The 21,689-nt window shown below is 42.4% G+C and overlaps 1 pseudogene; it reads right to left on the bottom strand.

Annotated features, from left to right (window-relative positions):
• On the bottom strand, positions 17,898-18,711 carry Gm12180 (predicted gene 12180; annotated as a pseudogene).

Genomic DNA, 21,689 nt, shown 5'->3' with positions numbered 1-21,689 from the left:
AGGAATTTCATAAATTCATTCCTTTTAATAGCTGAGTAGTACTCCATTGTGTAAATGTACCACATTTTCTGTATCCATTCCTCTGTTGAGGGTTATCTGGGTTCTTTCCAGCTTCTGGCTATTATAAATAAGGCTGCTTTCTTTCTTTCCTTCTTTCTTTCTTTCTTTCTTTCTTTCTTTCTTTCTTTCTTCCTTCCTTCCTTCCTTCCTTCCTTCCTTCCTTTCTTTCTTTCTTTCTTTCTTTCTTTCTTTCCCCTTCTTGCTCTGGCCCTGCTTACTCTGGCCCAAAGATTTATTTATTTATTATATGCAAGTACACTGTCGCTGTCTTCAGACACACCACAGAGGGCATCAGATCTCATTACGGATGGTTGTGAGCCACCATGTGGTTGCTGGGATTTGAACTCAGGACCTTCAGAAGAGTAACTGCTGAGCTGTCTCTCCAGCACATGCTGAACTGTTAATTCCCAGAGAGGCAGGCAATGAGGGAGGTAATGGCAAAGTGGCAGAGTGGTGCCTTGCAGAGGCTCAACAGCAAAGGAGAGCAGTTAAGCATGGGCAGCTTCAAGGTGAAGGTGCGCCCTTCTGGTTGGGGATGAGAAGGACTTTAGTAAATGATAGGAAAGTGGGAGGGAGATGCTCAGGTTGAACTGAAAGGGCCAACCTCAGGCTAAGGTGCAGATTCTACTTCTTGTCTTTGATGTTTGAAGCCCCTTTTCAGAATTCATGAGTAAGGGTGTTTGTCTCTGAGTGTGTGATGGGTGAGGGCGTATGGGTGTACCTAAGAAAATCCAGTCCCGGCTTGGGGTGTAGCTCATTTGGCATGTTGCTTGCCTAGCATGCATGACGCCTTTGGTTTGATCTCTAGCACCACATAAACCTAGGGGTGGTGGTGGTGCACGCCTGCTACTTTCCCGGTGGTAAGGCCAGGAAGATTAGAATTCAAGGTCATTCTTCATTACATATCAAGTAGGAGGCTAGCCTGAGCTACAGTGAAGCTCTACTGAAAAACAATCAAATGCGACACAAGAACACCCGATTTAGTAGCTTTGAGAACTCATACTATATCAACAAGCTCTCTGTTCTCTAGGCTGAGTCAAAACCACCCCGATGTCTCATGTTAGCAACCGCCACGAGGTCTTAATGCTGTCAGTATGTAAACACCTGTGTTTTTCACTGATGTTTTTCTGACTAGAGACCAGTAGCGGCTACCCTGTTTGGTCAGGACAAATATCCCTATGCTTGCCTGGCATTGATACAGACTTGTTTTTCAGCTTTCCAGAGAACAAATGCAAAAACTCAGGACATGAGTTATGTTAGATGAGATAAAAGGAGAAGTCATCACTTTCTTAAAAAAATGCATGGTACCAAAAGAAAGTAAAACACAATGAAGCTCCCAGCAGGGACTCTGGATTGGAAGCGGGAGAGTGGAGTCTGAGGCCACCCCATGGAAGATTTAATCAGAACCGAGATAGATTTCAGATGCTATAGGATATAGGGAAGGCTGAAAGAGAGGCAAAGAAGACCAAGGCAGAGAAGTCTGAGAATGTGAGTGTCAATTATGAATAGTAATTCTTAAGAAAGATATAGAGCAGATCATAGAGAAAGATCCAAAGGACATCAAAGGAGCCATTCTACAACAACAGGAGAAGAGAAGCTACAAGCTTCCAGGGTGAATGGTTGGTCAGCTTCATGCACTGGAAATTTAATCCCCAAGGCAGCGGTGGGGAGAGCTGAGTCCTTGCAGAGGTGACCAGAGAGAGTGTTTGGGGTGCAGCTCAGCTGCTAGAGTGCTTGCCTAGCTCTGGGTTTGGTCTCTGGCAGAACCTGAACTGGGTCGCCAGTTCTAGTGGCACATGCCTGCAATCCCAGTACATGAGAGGCTGAAGCAGGAGAATCGTAAATTCAAGGTCATTCTGAATTGTATAATGAGGGTGAGTCCAGCCTGGGCTACATGAGATACTGTCTAAAGTTAGGTCACAAGTGAGTAACTCATGAAAGAGTTTTTTTCTTCCCCTTACCCCTTTTCTTTTTCCTGATCCTCAGTAGAATGACATAGTGACAAGTCCTTTGCCAGATGTAGTATCTCTGGTTTCAGACTTTTTAGCTTTCAGATCCATAAGCCAGATGCACTTCTGCAGCTAACAAATTACCCAGCTTGTGGTATTCTGTCATAGCAACACAGACAGAGATTAAGACAGATGGAAAGTAAGTGTTTGCCCAAGTTTTTCAGGCTGACTTAAAATAAGATCTATGCCAAGACCATCCTGGTAAAGATTTTACATTTCAAAAGAAATAGAGAGCTTCCAAACAGAGACTGAGAGAAAACAAAATAGGTGCTTTAAGAGGACAGGAATCGAATTCATCTCGGTCGTCTTGTTTTAGAGATTCATTACTTTCTCTAAGGATGCTTTCATTAATATTCCCGGCTGTTTCTTTTAGGGTTAGGGTGAGGGAAAAGGAAAGAAAGACAGGCAGGAAGAAGCAAACTCTAATAAATTTGTCCTTGAGCTTCTTTTTGAGTTAGTTCTTGAATTCTTTTATTAATGAGACCAAGAATCCCAAACTAAGACTAGAATGTACCCTGTATCAAAAGGTTAGGGAGCTAAGGAAATAGAAACTCAGTAACAAGCCTGCTCCTGGCAGAGAACTGGCTGAGCCTTTTGCTGCCTGGGGACGGGAAACTGAGCCATGCAAGTGCAGATGCTTCATTGTATTTGGAGATGCCCGACATTGTGTTTACAGAGACTTGGAGTATCCTTCTAATGTCAAGTCTAGCTCCAGCCCTCCAGCAATGACTGGTGGGTGGTTTTTCCATCAAGAGGCTGGCCTAGCAAACACAGAAGTGAATGCTCACAGTCAGCTAATGGATGGATCACAGGGCTCCCAATGGAGGAGCTAGAGAAAGTAGCCAAGGAGCTAAAGGGATCTGCAACCCTATAGGTGGAACAACATTATGAACTAACCAGTACCCCGGAGCTCTTGACTCTAGCTGCATATGTATCAAAAGATGGCCTAGTCGGCCATCACTGGAAAGAGAGGCCCATTGGACTTGCAAACTTTATATGCCCCAGTACAGGGGAACGCCAGGGCCAAAAAGGGAGAGTGGGTGGGTAGGGGAGTGGGGGTGGGTGGGTATGGGGGACTTTTGGTATAGCATTGGAAATGTAAATGAGCTAAATACCTAATAAAAATGGAAAAAAAAAAGAAGGGGGAAAAAAAAGAGGCTGAACAGCAAAATCCACAGTAAGGAGAAAGAAGGACTGACTCCAGGGCTTATCCACCACAGCCACTGCTCCAGAGATTCTCCTACACATTCTGACCTGCAGGAATTGCTTGTCACAACACTGTAGATCCAGTTTACAAAGAAGGTAGGGTCAGCCATCTTGGCCAAATTAGATAGGGATTATGAACAGTCAGTTTCAAAGGTTTATTTATTTAAAAATCTTTATTGGGTCTGGAAGATAGCTCAGAGGTTAAGAGCACTGGCTGCTCTTCCAGAGGACCTGGTTCTATTCCCAGCTTCCATGTGGTAGTTCATCTTTAACTCTGCTCCAGGGAATCCAATGCCCTCTTCTGGCTTCAGAAGGCTGTGATGCCAACTGAAGGGAGAACTGTATGGAACAAACAACTTGAACTGTGTTCAGTGTTTGATAAAGTAAGTGTTTCCATTGGGCAGGGAACTGAAGGCTCCAACCTTGGAGCCTTCTGCAGGTACCATGATACACTAAATATTTTAAGTGTGAATGCTACCCAGCTCAATGGTTTTTCTGTTCCCCTTTAGATTCATGCACATTGCCTGCACCTGTCTCTTTTACCTTTGAGTTTATGAGACTTTAATCATTCCTAGGAGTATCCAGATCTTCCCCTCCTCACCTCTGTGTGTGTGTGTTGTGTGTGTGTGCCCATGCACGTGTGCACATGCCTGTGTGTGTATCTTCAGAGGCCAGAGTTTGGCACAGGGTGCCTTCCATTGCTCTTCATCTTACTTTTTAAAAAAGGATTTCCAAACCTGGGACTCACACTGACCAGTAATCCCCACTAATTTTTCTGCATCCTCCATCTGCCAAGGCTGGGTTATTGGTCATGAATAGTCAGAACAGCTTTTATGTGGGCACTGTGGACCCAAACTCAGGCGCTCAGGCTTAAGTAGCAGGCACTTTACTCACTGAGACATCTCTCCAGCCCAAATGACTTGCTCAATACAGTTATCCCTTTTGTGGTGATAACACAGCCCTCAGATCTTGAGCTGGCACTGGATCCCCTAGAACTGGAGCTAAAGATGGTTGTGAGCTACCACGTAGGTGCTTGGATTCAAACCCAATTCTTTGGAAGAGCAGCCATGCCTGTAGGGTCTGTGAGTGGTGATTTTATTAGCTAGCTCTATTTCTAGAAGCTTCCTCTCTAGGAAGGAATGTATCTTTGTGGTTAAGAGCTGGGTTCTGATGTCAGGCTACTGGTCTCATATCCTTTCCCCACCCTTGAGTAGTTTAATGACTTTGGTTTTAAGTGTTATCTGTCTTACATATTTGTTAAAGGGCTTCAGGGAGATGATGCAGGGAAACATACAGCCTTTGTGAAGAAAATGGATGTGACCTGGGTTTAGTATTGCTGTTGCTGCTAGTGCTACTTTGTTTCTGATCCTGCCACTGATCCTCATACTGTAGTAGTCAGAGGTTTAAGATTCTGTAGGTTTTGATGAGAGTTAGGAAACTGAGTGTCTCTGATACAGGTGGCTGTCCAATGACATCTTGAGGAAAATTCCATTGTTTTTAGGATCTGAAAGTTCCCTGGCCCCAGGACCGCTCCCAGCCGAAGGATGAGCATCATCCAACCAGTTTGTGAACGGTGTTCATTCAGCAAACAACACTGGAGACTTTGTTTCTCCTAATTCATTGTTCTGGACATTGCGATAGAGAAATGGGGCCACTGGCTGCACATAGAACATCTAATGTCCCTTGGAAAAGGAAGCTGGTTAGTCAGGTGCTACCAGCAGTACCTAAGAGTTAGTTACATGAATGGACATGTAAACATGCTAAGAAATTTTAACATGTGTTTTGTCATGGGATACTGGTTTTCCATGACCACATAAAACAGTGATTTTATATACTCTATATATTAATAATATAAGTATGTTGTGGGTATGGGGGTGAACAGGAAGAAGTGGGGAGGGAAAAAGTCCACATCCTTCCAGAGTTCCTGTGTTCTGGGCAGGTGGACAAGGGAGGTGGACAAGAGATACTTTCCACTTGGCCCCGGGTGGGTATCTAAAGCACTGACCTCACTCGATGGGGAGTGAACAAGGGGCAGCCCCTGATACCAGGGGCCCCGGGATGATACCCTCAACCCCAGAGTTACAGGAGAGAGGGCAGAGGGAGAGAGGTTCCCATGCAGGCGAGAGTCCTGGTCTGGTCCGTGGCTGGAGCACAGGAAGGCCTTCTGACAGGAGATTAGAAATGGCTCATTAGAGGAAAGTCGATCCCATCGTCCATGCACAGCAGGCCTTGATGAACAGAGACAGTCTATGGTTTTAAAGCTTTATTATAGAAAGACAGGGGGAAAGGAGAGAAGGTGGAAAGAGAGAGAGAGACCATCCATGGCCAAGAGGAGAGAAGGGGGAAAAGGAGAGAGAGAAGAAAGGCTAGAGTAAGAGGGAGAGAGTAAGAGAGATTGAGGAGAGCATGAGGAGAGTGAAAGGAGAGAGTGAGGTGGGGCCAAACAGCCCCTCTTATGGTGGGATTGTTATCTTACTGTTGTTAGGTAACTGGGTGGAGTTCTGAAGGTCAGAAGCTTGGGACATTGTCTACGTGACTACTAGCCACACGCTTCTCCTATGGGGGCTTTGGGGGCGGTAACTTCTACAGGAACCAGGGTTCCAGGAGACATGAGGAACACCTACTGTCCCATGTAGGTGAATTATCACCACTGGGCCTCGGGGTTCCACACCTCAGCTCGACTGGAGACCAAACTGTCTGTGTATAGCCCAGTGCCCCACAGTGTGTATTGAAGAGAAAAACTATTCACTTTAGTTGATGAATTGATCTATATAAGTTTTGAAGTTAGGAAAAATGGGAGACACAGTGGAATTCTTGAAAGTGTTGCAGCAATGATCGAAGCTTAGGAAAGGTTGCAGATTGAGCACATGGATAGCAAGGTTCTTTCATTCAATGTACTTCAATAAATAATAGAGGGCTCCACCTGGGAAGGTGGACAAACCTCACAGGGGAGGCTGTGGGCTTTGTTCCTATTTTCTTTCTATTCAGGCTATGAGAATCATAGAGGAAGAGCACTTGCTGGAGGGGGAGGCCCTCTCCTTAATGCTTCACACAGTTTATCTTCTGTAACTGCCATATGATCCTGTGGGATGGGGTGGATGCTGTCCCATTACTGTAGATGAAGAAATCAAGCTCTCTAGCTACTCTGAGGAGGAAAGATCAGACCCAGGCAGCTCTGTTTTGAGTTCTTTCAGAGTATCCCTGTATCTTGACCTGGCAGGGAGTAAAAAAAAAAGGAAGTAGAATAGCTTGTAGAACTGACTGTATTGTTTATTGTATTTATTGAAACCTAAAAAACCTGGGGACTCTAGGACAAAAGTGTGTATTAACAATTTAAGTTTGGTAACAGCTCAGCATCAAGCCAAAGGTGGGTCCCTCCCTGTCTCATGGATCTTGGAGACAGCTGTGTGATCATGGAGTCAGTAGTTAGACTAGGGTAAGATGGAGATGACTAAAAAAGAGACCCCAAGTTCCTGCTCTTTCTTTTTAAAGCTGTGAATAATCTGAGATGTTGTTTTTCTTAGTTAGGGTCTTACTGATTTGAACAGACACCATGACTAAGATAACTCTTATAAGGACAACATTTAATTGGGGCTGGCTTATAGGTTCAGAGGTTCAGTCCAATATCATCAAGGTGGAAACATGGCAGCATCCAGGCAAGGCATGATGCAGGAGAAGCTGAGAGTTCTACATCTTCACCTGAAAGCAGCTAGGAGAAGACTGGCTTCCAGGCAGGTAGGATGAGAATCTTAAAGCCTATGCCCATAGCGATTCCAACAAGGCCACACCTCCTTGGACCAAGCATAGTCAAACCAACGCATTGCTGTTATGAAGGGTTGCATGCCTTTTGAGAAGAAAACTACTTCTGCTCACTTAGCCAGACAAGGAAGATTCCAGGGCTCCATGATGATACCAGAGGCCTTAATGCAGCTCCAAATGTCAACACCTGCAACAGGCTTGGCAAATAAGAATACTGGGGAAATTACATTTTTAATAAAACACAGTTTGCAGATTGCTAGTGGAATGGACTTCCTGGGCTGGAAATACAACCTTTGTAGCCTGGCAACCTCATCTTTTTCTTTAGCTTCCCCTCCCCCCATGCTGTTCCTCTACAAATACTTTTTTTATTTGTAAAAGAGGTATTCTCCGACTTAAACCTTCTGATTCTCTAAGTTCCTGCCAGTTTACTGGATGAAAGGAGCAAATGTCACACTAATATCCATCTATTACTTCTTGCTCATAATATGTCTGTTAAATGAAATAAAATAGAGGCTCATCCCATTGTTTAGTGTGTTGGCAGTTGCAGGCTATGATGTTAAATATTTTTAAATAGGGAAGGTGTGCTTTACATGGAGTTCCCTCAGAAAATGCAGTTACTTTGTCTTGTCAAACAATTTTGAGACCTGGAAGTCTAGACCCGGAAAAAAAATTTCAGAAATGATTAACCTTTTAGGGATTGAAGAATACACTATTAGGAATTGATGAGTCTCTAGAACCCTTTTTCCCTTCCCTAGTCTGAAAAATTTGGATTATAGTCTATGAATCCAGAATACATGGTTTTAATTTTTGTTGATGATGGTGGTGGTAATGATGATATACATGCCATTTCTTGAACATATATTGTTGTGGACTCTGCACATGCCATTTAATTTAATCCTCAGAATAATTAAAAGTTAGGTATTACCATACCTATTTTTTTGTTTGTTTTTTGTTTTTTGAGATAGGGTTTCTCTGTATAGCCCTGGCTGTCCTGGAACTCACTCTGTAGACCAGGCTGGCCTCGAACTCAGAAATCCACCTGCTTCTGCCTCCCGAGTGCTGGGATTAAAGGCATGTGCCACCACGCCTGGCTACCATACCTATTTTTATATGTGGGGAAATGCAGAGAGAGGTGGAGTAGCTTCTTAAAGGCCACACAGCTCCAGGGATTGGCTTGAACCCAGGTCTGTTTTGCTTCCAGAGTCCACATTTTCCTCTAACCGTATCATCTCTATGCCATGCTTTAAAGCCTTCAGTACCTGGAGCAGGATCAGAAAAGAAGCTCTTGCATTTCATAGATCTGTTCCTGGCTCCGTGGTAGACTGCCAACTTCAGATAACACAATGAAAGAAATGCTAATCAGAGTGCTTCAAAAGACCTATATCATTGTAACTCTAATGATGGGGGTCAGAGGACTGTAAGCGTATTGCAAATTGATCAAATGGACTAGGGCTTCCTGTAGACTACTTAGGTAATCAGAGTGAGATGTGCCAGTGTAGTAGAAAAACACCACAATTTTGCAACCATCAACTTGATTTTGAGTCATACGTGAATCACTTAACTGTAAGACCTTGGTCAAGTCATTTCTTGACTTTAAACTTGCTCCATTATTTAATAGATGTGAAAGGGGAAGATCCAGGACAAAGTCAGGTGGATAAATGAATGGACTCCAAGTGTCTAGAACCATGGGTACAGCTTTATGATATTTACCTACTATTGTAGCTGTAATAATAAACAAGATCTTATTTAGAATGTTTTCTAGACTTGTGCCTGATAACTTACACTCCTGTTTTTCTTTGCAGTTTTTGTTTTTCTTTTACCTTATAGATGTTTTACAAGCGATTTTATTTGTTTTTTTCTTGTGATATTTCTTTGACTGACTTGATGGAAAACAGTGATTTCCCCTTTGTAATCCGAACCAATGTGATTGGCTACATTATATTAAATTGGAAAATTACATCCAGCATTCGGATTGTAAAAGTCATGTGAACTGAACAGGTTAGAAGGGATGTTCAATAACAGTTAATGTGGAAAAGTGTTCAGGTAGTCTGAGAGATGGTTCAGTAGTTAAGAGTGTGTATTGCTCTTCCAGATATCCCCAGTTCTCTTCTCAGCGTCCATGCTAGGTGGCTTACACCTTCCTATAATTCCAGCTCCAGGGGATCCAGTGCCCTCTTTAGGCTTCCATAAGCACATACAGCCACATACACATACACAGGCACACATAGGCACATAATTACAAATAAAATCAAATCTTCTTACAAAAGCATTTGGAATGCCAGCTGACGGCAAGCTTGGTAAGAGCCACGACAAAGTCAACTGGATGAATGAATGACTCCAAGTATCTAGAACCACGGGCTTCATCTAGAGCTGGTCATCCCACCCCACATTCAACATGCAGTTTGTTGATCTTTTGTGAAGGGATGAGTTTTCACATTTGTGCCAGTCTTCTGGGTCATGAATCTTTTAAACTATGCCTAATTTCAGTGGGTGAGAAGTAAGACCTTTCTATGGTTTTAATTTCCTAAAAATTAACTAGACACCTACTTCCAAGAACTCATTTATTCTACTTCTGGGTATTTTTCCAAGAGAAATGAAACACACACACCCAAACAAAAACTTGTAAAATGGTGTTTATACCAACTATTCAGAATGACTCCAAATGGAAATAGTTAAATGTTGATGAGCTGGAGAAGTAAGAGAACTAAATTCTGATATAGCCTTATATTTCAGGAATATAAATAAATAAGTAAATAGACAAAGGGATAGAAAGGTAAAGCTCTTTTGCAACTTATAGTAACATAGATGATGCTAAGAAGTCAGTTAAAATAGAAAGAAAGCTCAAAATTACTGTGTGAGTATAGGAAAGAAATTAAGTCTATGGTGATAGAAAGGGACCAGGGATTATTCTACAACAGAGGACTCCAGGGAACTCTCTGAAGTGATATGGGTCATCCATATTTCTAAGAGGTGTGGGTTTTATGCACTTGAGCTGACACCTTTAAACTGTGCTTTTTTTTTTTAAAACTGTGGGTTGGTTACACTTCAATAGAGTTGATGTATAAAACCTAAAAATCTACAGAGTTCATGAAATGAGAGCTTTTGAGATTTTGGGTGTGGGGAGGCTTTGGAGACCTCCGAAATCTTTCCAAGAAGAATCTTAAAACTTACTTATGAGTGGAGACATGAATGCTGGCATACCACCTCTATCCTCAGCCTGCTAAGGCCTTCCTATGAAGAAATAGGATGCTAGGGAAACAGAGTTTGATATCCATGGAAAGAAGAGAATTAGAGATATTGTAGGATGTACTGGGATGCCTTGAGTGACTATGCGCTCCTTGTCACTCAGTGTGTCTGAGTAACTGCCTATGGAGTAGATCGTGGGAGAAACCCACATTATGGTGGGAGAAATTTCATAGAAGACCCCTACTTCTCCAGATTAGATTCTGCAATTAGGGGTTATCCAGGATAAGAGGTTATGTATGAGCTTTGGAGTCAGCTTATTCAGACCTAAATTTTGGGCTGTTTAGCCTGTCACTAATGAGACAAATGCTTAGACAAGCTGAATTCTCTAAGTCCCAATCTTTTTTATAGTAGAAATGGCATCTCATGTGAGTATGGGTATGTGCCATGCCTGTGTATTTAATTCATGTTTATTTCCTTCCAATCTGTGACCCACTCCAAAAACTTCATATCCTCAGACAGTTGTACCTGAGGTAGGTTATGTGAAGAATGTAGCCAAAATCTGTGCGCATGCACCAAGTGCATGATGTGTGCTCAATGAATTTTAGCTGTTACTAGTTTTGGTTATTTTATTTATTCACATTTAAAATTTTATTCCTCCTCCCAGTTTCCCCTCCACAAGCCCCCTATCCCTTCCTTTACCCACCCACCCACCCACTCCTGCCTCAGTGACCTAGTGTTCCCCTTTCCTGGGTCATCAAGCCTCCATTGGACCAAGGGGCTTTTCCCCCAGTGATGCCAGATAAGGCAATCCTCTGCTACGTATCCAGCTGGAGTCATGGGCACTCTTTGGTTGGTGATTTAGTCTCTGAGAGCTTTGGGGAGGGGGTCTGGTTGGTTGATATTGTTGTTCTTTCTATGAGGTTGCAAACTCTTTCAGCTCATTCAACTCTTACAGTCCTTGCTGTAACTTCCCCATTGGAGTCCCTGCATTCAGTCCAATGTTTGGCTGTGTACAACCTCATCTGTATTGGTCAGGATCTGGAGCCTCTCAGGAGACAGCTCTATCAGGCTTCTGTTAGCAAGCACTTTTTGACATCCACAATAAAATCTGGGTTTAGTGTCTGCATGTGGGATGAATCCCCAGGTGGGGCAGTCTCTGGATGGCCTTTCCTTCAGTTTCTGCTCCACTGTTTGTCCCTGTGTTTTCTTTAGACAGGAGCAATTCTGGGTTAAAATTTTGGAGATGGATGGGTGGCCCCATCATTCAACGGGGTTGGCCATGACTAACATCTGGATATGGTCTCAACAGGTTCTCCCTCCTCTTTGTGGGGTATTTCAGCTAATGTCATCCCCATGGGGTCCTGGGAGGCTCTTGCTTTCCTGGCATCTGGGAATTTCTGGTTGCTACCCCCAGTTCCCCATCCCCCATTGCTACATACCTCTGTTCAATTTCTTGACCCTCTGTACATCTCCTCCATCTCCTCCTATACCTAATCCTTCCACTCTCCCCCTCCTTCTTTTCCTCCCAAGTCTCTTCCACCTTCTATTTCCCTTGATTATTTTGTTTCCCCTTCTAAGTAGGACTGAAGCATCCACTCTTTGGTCTTCTTTCCTCTTGAGCTTCATGTGGTAAAGCTCCTTTTATGAATGTGGGTGCCCTTGCATTTGGAGCATAGATGTTTAGAATTGAGAGTTCTTCTTGGTAGATTTTTTTCTTTGACCAGTTTTAAGTGTCCTTCCTTATCCTTTTTGATAACTTTTAGTTGATAGTCGATTTTATTCGATATTAGAATGGCTACTCTGGTGTGTTTCTTGGGACCATTTGTTTGGAAAATTGTTTTCCAGCCTTTTACACTGAGGTAGTAACTGTCTTTGTCACTGAGGTGTGTTCCTATATGCAGCAAAAAGCTGGATCCTGTTTATGTATCCAGTCTGTTAGTCTATGTCTTTTAATTGGGGAATTGAGTCTATTGATATTAAGAGATATTAAGGAAAAGTGATTGTTGTTTCCTGTTATTTTTGTTGTTAGAGGTGGGATTATGTTTGTGTGGCTATATTCTTTTTGATTTGTTGTAAGAAGATTACTTTCTTGCTTTTTCTAGTTTCCCTCCTTGTGTTGCCATTTTCCATCTATTATCCTTTGTAGGACTGGATTTGTGGAAAAATATTGTGTAAATTTGGTTTTGTTATGGAATATCTTAGTTTCTCCATTCATGGAAACTGAGAGTTTTGCTGGGTATAGTAGCCTGGGCTGGCATTTCTGTTCTCTTTGGGTCTGTAAAACATCTTCCCAGGATCTTCTAGCTTTTATGGTCTCTGGTGAGAAGTCTGGTATAATTCTGATAGGTCTGCCTTTATATGTTACTTGACTTTACCCCCTTACTGCTTTTAATATTCTGTCTTTGTTTTGTGTGCATTTGGTGTTTTGACTATTATGTGATGAGAGGAACTTCTTTTCTGCTCCAATATATTTGGAGTTCTGTAGGCTTCTTGTATGTTCATGGGCATCTCTTTCTTTAGGCTAGGGAAGTTTTCTTCTATAATTTTGTTGAAGATATTTACTGGCCCTTTATATTGGGAATCTTCACTCTGTTTTATACCTATTATCCTTAGGTTTGGTCTTCTCATTATGTTCTGGATTTCCTGGATGTTTTGGGTTAGGAGCTTTTTTCATTTTCTTTGACTGTTGTATCAATGTTTTCTATGGTATCTTCTGCACCTGAGATTCTCTCTTCTAGCTCTTGAATTCTGTTGGTGATGCTTGTGTCTATGATTCCTGGTCTCTTTCCTAGGTTTTCTATCTCCAGCATTGTCTACTTTTGTGATTTCTGTATTGTTTCTATTTCCATTTTTAGATCTTGGATGGTCTTGTTCAATTCCTTCACCTGTTTTGTTGTGTTTTCTTGTAATTCCTTAAGGGATTTTTGTGTTTTGTCTTTAAAGGCTTCTAGTTGTTTACCTGTGTTCTCCTTTATTTCTTTAAGGGAGTTATTTATGTCCTTCTTAATCTCCTCTATCATCATCATGAGATGTGATTTTAAATCAGAGTCTTGCTTTTCTGGTGTGTTGGGGGTATTCATGGCTCTCTGTGGTGGGAGAGCTGAATTCTGATGATGCCAAGTAGTCTTGGTTTCTGTTGCTTATGTTCTTGCCCTTGCTTCTTGCTATCTGGTTATCTCTGGTATTAGCTGGTCTTGCAATCTCTGACTGTGGCCTCCTGCAAGCCTGTGTATCAGTACTCCTGGGAGACTAGTTCTCTCCAAGAGGAATTTGGGTCTGGAGAGCTGTGGCACTGGATCAGTTCTGGGGTGCAGACAGAAACTGGAAGGGTCCTATCCCTGGCTGTTCTTTGGTTCATGTGTCCTGGTGGCTCTGGATGGGTACCTCTTGGGTCAGGAATTTGAGCAGAAGTTGTGGTCTTACCTGTGCTCACAGGTGTGTCGGCACTCCTGGGAGACCAGCTCTCTCCTGGCAGTATTTGGGTATAGAGCACTGTGGCACAGGATTAGCTCTGGGTGTATATGGAAACCGGAAGGATTTAGGCTATTATTATCATTGTTATTTATCTCTATTACTAAGAATCTAAGATTTTGGCCATGAGTATTTAGGGCAAAATTTAGCAGCTCATATTAGATCCTTTCTATGAGACTCAAAGTGCCTATTATTTCTAACAAAAAGAATGGTTAACTTTACATAGGTTAATTAAAAATGAGAGAATTAGCCTTTGTAGCTGAGTGTCAAACTTTGAGACTAATAAAATAGGAAGTGCGTGTATGTCTGTAGTATAAGGAGATTCCTTTTACTAAGTTGTATTCTTTCTTGGAACAGAATCGTACCATTATAGCTGACCTTACAGAGAGAGGCATGGTTGATAGAATTAGGCTTATGTAGAACCCTATCTCATGGGATCTGTAGCTGTAACACCATGAGGAGAATCAGTGCCTAAAGGATCAATGCCCAATAATCTAGGCCAGAATGTATTGTTTCCCCAGAGGTTAGATAGATTAAAATTTTCATCTACTTAGAAACAGGTCATTCAATTTCATGGCTCATAATTTTAAAGTAATGAAAGGATGCACATAACACATCTCCCTTCTTTTCCCCAGCTACCCAGCCAGCCAATCAGGTTCTCTGTAGTGGCAACCTGTATAACCAGCTTCCTGAGTACTATTCTAAGGATGTCTTATTCCATTCAAGGAGTCTCATGAATTCTTGATCCATTTCTATTTTAAACAGGCTGCCCCAGTGTGATATTTAGCAATATATATATAGTATGTATATGTAATGTTTCATTTCAAAGTCAAGGGGAGACTCTAACAGAAGAGAAGAGAGTAGTAGGAGGAAGAAAAAGAGAGGAGATGCTAAATGGAGACAAGAGATGAATACATGGTCTGTATGAAACCTAACACTACATTAAAGGAATATATACCAATCAAACGGAAAATGTGCTATATGTAAAGCATGACATTTCAGAACTTGAAATCTTTCTCTTTCACTGTAGGAGATACTTCATATTCATTCCCCTATACGTCTTCTGTTTAACCAGTTAGGTGCTGATAGTCTTTAGGTTGTCTCTTTCACTGAGCTAGTTAAGCATAGCTTTAATTAATACATTATCTGGTTCTTAGGTCATTGCACATGTGCACCTATATGTACAGAATAATTTTTAAAAGTAATTTGTTCATGGTCTGGAGAGATGTCTCAGTGGTTAAGAGCATTTGCTTCTCTTCCAGAGGACTGGACACTCAATATCATTGAACTTACACGCATGTACAACTCCAATTCCAAAAGATCTGATGCCTTCTTCTGGCCTCCATGGGCACACATTCACACATGGCATACACCCACAGACCCCCCCTCCCCCCATACACACACACACACACACACACACACACACACACACACACACACACACACACACAGAGCTATTAAAAAGATTTGTCAGTAAACTGGCATATGCATGTTTTAATCTTTTTAATAGATCTATTTTTCCTCTATTAAATTAATAACAATTTAACCTCTACCAGCATCATAAACCCAAATACCAAATATTTGTCATGTTCTCAAAGTTCTTGATCTTTGCCAAATTCTGAGAAAAGGGGGAGTTTTCTGTCCTTTCCCATATTTAACAGTGAATTGTGTTTGCTTTCTGTGCATAGTCTGCTTATATAACCTTTTGCAAACTTTCAGATTGGTGCAGTATGACAATTTTTTGTTGTTCAATGTTTTATAATGAGTATGCTTAGAATATCCCATATGTATCCAATTTCCCTTCAGATTTTATGCTTATTTTAAGATCCAATATACAGTTAGATTTAGTTTTTATTTTTGTTTTTTGTCCTTTCAGCTTAAACACATTTTTCAATTTGTGTAACTGTCAGGATATTGTAGGGCTCAAGCGATGGCTCAGCAGTTAAGAATACTGGCTGCTCTTCCAGAGGATAGTTCCTAGCACCCACAGGGCGGCTCACAACCATTCATAACTTCAGTTCCAGAGGATTTGATGCCCTCTTCTGGTTTAGGTACCAGGAATGCATGGAATACCACTGTCTAGGGAACTCTGAGCTGGGGATCTTTGTAGTTGGCCTCTCCCTACTTCTGAACATCAGCAACCATTGTTCTGCTCTCCCTAACTATGGTTTTGCCTTTCCCCAAACCTGATGTGAATGGAATTAACCAATGTCAACCTCTGGAGACTAGTGTCTCCAGCATCAAGCCTCTAAGAGTCACTCTTGGTGCTGTATCCAGGAACTGATTTCTCCTTATTTCTGAGTGACATTACATATATGTACATGTAAAAATTTCCTTATCCATTCAGACACTGAAGGATAGTCACATGTTTCAGAATTAAGTAATTCTGTTTTAAGTATTCATTTATTTTATGGGCATAGTGTTTTGCTTGCATGTTTACAAGTGTATCACATGTGTGCCTGGTGTCTATAGAGTCCAGAAGGGGTGGGATGGTATCCCTGGAACTAGAGTTACAGTTGGTTGTGAGCTGCCAAGTGAGTTGTAGGAATTGAAACCTGGTCTTTGGGAAGAGCAGCCAGTGCTATCAACTGCTTATGTATCTTTTCAGCCCCAGAATTCATGTATGTGTATACTTTTATTGATTCTTTGTAGATCTCACATCATTTACCCCAACCCCACTCATCTTCCTGTCTCTTTGTATCTGCCCTTTTAGGAAAAAAACTCAACCCAACCCAACCCAACCCAAAATCAACAAACTGTCATCATGGAAGCATCAGTGTGTCACAGCATATCATACAGTACACCTCTTTGTCTACACATCTGTACTTGCAATTGTTCATTGCACTAAGTCATTGGTGTAATTCAAGGCCTATATCATCAATACTGGATCCTCATCAGGACTCCTCTTGGATGTCCTGTTGTTGCCTCAAGTCATAGAGATCTTGAAGCTTTGGATCTGTGGGACTGACCCCTTCTTGAGCTCCAGTCATTCATAGATGAGGTAGATGATATTGGGGTGGGCCCACTCAAAGTCCTGAATCTGGGCATTGGTGGTAGCTGGTCTCATCAGCTTGTCAGTTCTCCTGCACCCACACTCATAGGGAAAGCTTTCTAGTACTGTTCCAGCTAGCTCACTTAATGCCCTATATGCCAAAGGGTAGGGTCAGCTCTCTCAATCTCATGTCCTCAGGGCTGGCTCACCTATACCCATGCCACCAGGATCAGTTCTCCTATGTTGCTAGGGCAAGCTGCTTAGCCCACTGTCTGAGTACTGCAGCAAGCGAGGGATGGGACAGTTTTGTGAAGTCATTGGATATCAACATGGTGCCAGGTGGCAGCCTAGACCAGAGACATTAGCATAGCTTTTGGTGGTAATGTGGGACACAGACAGACACAGACCCCTGCTGCTGTGTTTTGGCATACCCTCAGCAGCAGCATGGACAGGACTTCACCATGGCCTCGGGTGGCTGGGCAGGCTACTCACATCAGGCTATTCCTCTCAACTCTCCTGTCTTTAGTTCTGCCTCTTCATAGTGTTCAAACCAGTCTGCTCTCCTTCTCTACCATCTCTCCACTATACATTGGCATAACGTAGAACTTCAACTCTGGGTGGACTACATGGCAGGTGAGCCCCTGGGTATCTTCTGCCCACGTGTGCCATGTGGAAGCAGGGAGGCTACATTCTTGTTCTTGTTAATGTAGCCTTAGGTCTGCACAGAGGCAAAAGTGGGCATGCAGCTTTAGAACCTCTGATGGCTGCCTGTAGTGTCTTCTTTGATAATCACTGCTCTTGGGAACAGTTTCAGAGGTTTATTCCATTATCATCATGGCAGCATGCAGGCAGACACAGTACTGAAGAAGAAGCTGAGAGTTCTACATCTTGGTCCATTGGCAGAATAAGTGACTGTCATGTTCATGCTTTTTAACACACGTAAGTAAGTTTGCATTTCTATAAAGTAAGTGTCTAACGATCAGTGTCTCTTCACTATTTTTCTTTGCTCACCATGGTGACATTTAAATTTTCCTTTAATTTTACTTGTTATTTGTTGACAAATTTTGTTCTTTGACAATCACACACACACACACACACACACACACACACACACACACACACACACAAACACATATGGTGTATTCTGAGCAGTGTCTTTCTGATATTTTATTTTTTTCCTCATCTTTACCAGATCTCTTGCCTTCTCTCTTTTTTAACCTTAAGTTGTATTTGAATAACCTCTAGTTAGAACATAGCAGACCATCAGCTATTTTCTCCCTCCTCCCCTCCCCCTCACAAGGAGGTGTGCAGACTGCCTCACAATGGAAGCGGCCTTGGCCTCTGTCCCGGCCAGCTGTTGGAGCTGGAGGATCCACAGTGGAGCGGGGATTCTTGATAGTCTCATCCATGGACACAATAAGGCATGCAGCCTCAGAAGCTGCTGTCAGAGTGTTGATGTGCACCATGGCTGGTTCCATCTTTGTGAAGAAGGCCTTCTGCTGGGAGATCATCTTGGAGCTCAGGGCTGTCACTGCACACTTCTCTAGCATCTTCCTCTGTTCTACTTTATCTTGCTTCTTCACAGTCACAGCGATCGCTATGATTTTGTTAACAGCCAACTGGGTGGCTGTGTGGATGATAATCTGAGGATGTAAACCTTCCTCCACGTAGGGCTTCACATGCTTCAGAAACTCTGCCGCCAGCAGGGTCACTGAGGTGGAACCATCACCAACCTCAGCATCTTGGGTTTGTTTTTGCTATGGGATGGAAAACATTGGGGAGTTTCAGAATTGTGGCCCCATCATTAGAAATTGTTGCTTTGCCTCGGCCATCCACAATAAGTTTGTCCATGCCATGGTGACCCAGGGTGGTTCTTACAGCCTCCACAATCACTTGGCAGGCACTCTTGTTACTCACGAGCTGAGGGATGCCTTGGGAACTATCAGTACCCTCTTTAATCAGGATAACTGGTGTGGGCTTCATCTTGGAAGCAGCTTCAGGAACCCTCAACTCATCAGTTCTCCCCCTTTCTTTCTTACAAAGCCTTCTTTTCCTTTTTTTTTTTTTAAAAAAACAAACAAACTAGTTTTTGTTTTGTTTAGTGTCTCATGGAGTGTTTTGCAGCCCTTCTATCTTCTAGCTCTTACATTATTTCTGCTTCTTCATGTCCTTTAAACATTGTAGCATATACAAATCATTGATGGCATATTGCCAACACATTGAATTCTTTCATCATCCTCTGAGGATAACTTTTCTTTGGCACACAGTGAAATTATTAAATAATGTAGGCTTGGCAGTATATGTCTTTGTGTCATATGGAAAAGCCTGCATGGCTTCCAGACCCCTTTGGTTTGTTGGGACTCAACCTGTAAGCAGTTTCCTCCAAATTTTTCCAGGGTTTAGTCTAGGGCTTTGTCAAGCTAAGGCCAGAGTAGACCTTATCTTAGTTAATGGCCTTTACTCCGAAGAGGAAGTCTTTCTGGTGTGTCAGTGTGCTGTATGAGAAGTTAATGAGGTGTTAAATAACTTTTCCACTGGGCTAGCCTCCCAGACTGCTCTAGCACTGCTTTAACTCCAGTGACTCTGTTCTGTTCTCAAGCTGATGACAGCCGTTCCCTGAAAAGCTCATGTGCTCTCGTCCTGTAGTGCATGGGCTCAGCCTTGGACTAAAAGTTTTGGGCTTTCTGTTATGTATTTTGTATCTTCAGGACCCTTACCTCATAGCTTCCGATAAACCAACTGCCCTGAACTTTGCCACCCCGACTCTGTGACATCCTAATACTGCTTGCATTTCAGCTTGAAGGTTAGGAAATTGCGCCCAGGCAGATTGGTTCAGTGTGTGAATATAGACTCTCTACTTGCCTATTTTCATAGTTTATATGCAGGCATGTGCATGCATACATGTGTGCATGTGTCTGTGTCTGTCTGTCTGCCTGCCTCTCTCTTTCTGTGTATGTGTGTGCGTGTCTGTGTGTGATAGGGCAAGTCTGGTACAAGAGGCTTGCTTGAATGACAGATCCAGGATGATTTATTAAGAGCCAGGGGTCTTTTGCTTCCAGCCTAACTTTTCATCAAGGACAACTTTGCCTTTTCAGCTGTCAGAGTGCTCTGTGCTGCAGGTTCTGGGGATCTGACCTGGTTTGGTAATGTTTGTGTTCTTATGTTTGTTAAATTGAGTGAATTGGGAGCCCTTTTCCAAAGAGCTGAAACATAGCTTCTGTAAACCGCACTAGGTAATGAATTTTTAATTTTCAGCCCAGTTCTACCACAGCAGTAAAAACAAGTTCAATTATATGCTTATTGGGAATTCTTGATTCTTATAAATTCTAAAGCATTTTATTACAGCAGAGATTAGATTTTTTTTCCCTCAGCACAGCATGACTTCGGGACAGTTCTGCCCTTCTCAGAAGGGAGTTTTCTTATCTGTGGGATAGAGACAAGGTCAGGGAAGGAGAGTATAAAACAAAATTGAGGAGCCGAGCATGACTGTACATCCCTGTAAAACCAGTGCTCAGGATGTAGAAGCAGAGGGATCAGGAGTTCACAGACATCTTTGGCTATGTAGTGAGTTTGAGGCTACCTTGGACACAAGACCCCAAGAACAAACAAACAAACAAACAAACAAACAAACAAACAAACAACAACAAAAATAAAAAATGGAAAAAATATCTTTTAGTTTGTCTGGTGTTATGTAATAACAAACTATAAGTCATGGTTGCATAACTCTTCAGATGTGGCCATGCACTCCTGTGGCACTCTCCTCATGTCTAGTGGCAAATGACCTGGTTCCTCTCTTGTTAAGCTCCAGGCAATAACGAGCCAATGCATGGTAGTCTTGCAGCCCGCATACTTGCTCCTTGAAAACTTTGCTACAACCACAATATGCTGTAACATGTGCCTCTGACATCCCAATGACACTTGGCAATAAACTGTCATTTTTCTCTTGTATTGAAAATAGATGTTTTCCATATAATATATCCTGACTATATTTTCCTTTCCTTGTATTCTTTCCAGTCCCTCCTTCCTCCCTTCCCATCTAGATCCACCCCATTCTGTCTCTCATTAGAAGACAGACTTCTAAGGGATGATAATGATATAAAATCATAAGCTCATATGCTGGGTTTACTTTTGGTTGGCTGAGACAGGTCTAGCAGGAGCTGCAAGCTCTGTTCTTCTCATTCTCCTTCTCAGCCCAGTGACAAGTATCTCCTGAGTCTAGTGGACCTCCAAGAGCTTAGCTCCAGTGGCATGGACACAGTTTCCATTATTGCTGCATGACATGCCCCAATATCCCATTGGACAAAGCAAAAGCTTGTGGCTAATTCCAACACAAAGAAAACAGGGAAGATACTACTTTTTATTGCAGTGGCAGAGGGGAAACGAATACAAGAACTCACTGTACAATGGCACTGAAGCTGAAAAGATAAGATGTGGTTACCTGTTCCAGGATCCCTCCAGCATAGATCCTGGACCTTCAGGGCTGTGATGTTTCGAGATGTTGGATTAAAAAAAAGAGAGAGAGAGAGAGAAAGGTGTAGTTCTAATGAAATGGAAATGTTCATGCTTTTAGGATTTTTCTTTTAATTTCACAGTCTGGAGGATGTTAAACCTGCATTTCTAGCAGCCAACTGGAGAACTGTGTTGTTGAGCTGAAATCCCCAGATATTAATAACAAGGTATGCTGTGATTTTGAGATTTAAAGCCATGATCTCATGTGAAAAACTGCAGTTGGCCAGGAAGCTGTTTGGGTTTGTAACACTTCTAAAATCACTTGTACAAAGTCGCCGGGGATTAAATGGAAAACTCATAAACAAGCCTGCCCAGAGGACATGTCAGAGATTTGTTTCAGGAACACTCAGTTAGAAAGGTTCAACAGAAATCTGAAATATGCAAACTGTACAAACACTTGAAGCAACAAGCTGAGGTTATTGGAATGAATGGCAACAGATACCAAGGGAGACTGTGGTGGATGGCAGAGAGCAGGGCGGTGGTGGGAAAAGCTGTTG

Source organism: Mus musculus, chromosome 11 (genome assembly GCF_000001635.26).
Source record: "Mus musculus strain C57BL/6J chromosome 11, GRCm38.p6 C57BL/6J".
NCBI classification, from domain to species: Eukaryota; Metazoa; Chordata; class Mammalia; order Rodentia; family Muridae; genus Mus; species Mus musculus.
The sequence above is the reverse complement of the archived record's forward strand: the minus strand, read 5'-3'. Positions and strand labels throughout refer to the sequence as shown.